The sequence below is a fragment of the Nerophis ophidion genome, linkage group LG25 (assembly GCF_033978795.1).
Source record: "Nerophis ophidion isolate RoL-2023_Sa linkage group LG25, RoL_Noph_v1.0, whole genome shotgun sequence".
NCBI classification, from domain to species: domain Eukaryota; kingdom Metazoa; phylum Chordata; class Actinopteri; order Syngnathiformes; family Syngnathidae; genus Nerophis; species Nerophis ophidion.
Window position 1 is genome coordinate 29,120,240 of NC_084635.1, and position 1,318 is coordinate 29,121,557.

Genomic DNA, 1,318 nt, shown 5'->3' on the forward strand with positions numbered 1-1,318 from the left:
TGCCTTACCCAAGATGGCCACCATTTAGGCACATTGCTTTACCCAAGATGGCTACATTTAGTCACGTTGGCTTACCCAAAATGGCCACTATTTAGGCACGTTGTCTTACCCAAGATGATCACCATTTAGGCATGTTGCCTTACCCAAGATGGCCACCATTTAGGCACGTTGCTTTACCCAAGATGGCCACCATTTAGGCACGTTTCCTTACCCAAGATGAGGACCATTTAGGCACGTTTCCTTACCCAAGATGATCACCATTTAGGCATGTTGCCTTACCCAAGATGGCCACCATTTAGGCACGTTGCCTTACCCAAGACGGCCCCCATTTAGGCACATTGCCTTACCCAAGATGACCACCATTTAAGCACTTTTCCTTACCCAAGATGGCCACCATTTAGGCACATTGCTTTACCCAAGATGGCTACATTTAGGCACGTTGCCTTACCCAAGATGGCTACATTTAGGCACGTTTCCTTACCCAAGATGGCCACCATTTAGGCACGTAGCTTTACCCAAGATGGCCACCATCTAGGTACGTTGCCTTATCCATGATGGCCACCATTTAGCCACATTGCCTTATCCAAGATGGTTACCATTTAGGCACGTTTCCTTACCCAAGATAGCTACAATTTAGGCACCCTTCCTTACCCAAGATGGCCACCATTTAGGCACATTGCTTTACCCAAGGTGGCCACCATCTAGGCACTTTTCCTTACCTAAGATGACCACCAACTAGGCACGTTTCCTTACCTAAGATGACCACCATTTAGGCACGTTGCCTTACCCAAGATGGCCTCCATTTAGGCACGTTGCCTTACCCAAGATGGCCACCATTTAGGCACATTGCTTTACCCAAGATGGCTACATTTAGTCACGTTGGCTTACCCAAAATGGCCACTATTTAGGCACGTTGTCTTACCCAAGATGATCACCATTTAGGCATGTTGCCTTACCCAAGATGGCCACCATTTAGGCACATTTCTTTACCCAAGATGGCCACCATTTAGGCACGTTTCCTTACCCAAGATGACCACCATTTAGGCACGTTTCCTTACCCAAGATGATCACCATTTGGGCACGTTGCCTTACCCAAGATGGCCACCATTTAGGCACGTTGCCTTACCCAAGATGGCCACCATTTAGGCACATTGCCTTACCCATGATGACCTCCTTTTAGGCACGTTGCCTTACCCAAGATGGCCACCATTTAGGCACATTGCCTTACCCAAGATGACCACCTTTTAGGCACGTTTCCTTACCCAAGAGGCTACCATCTAGGCACGTTGCCTTACCCAAGATGGCCACCATTTAGGCA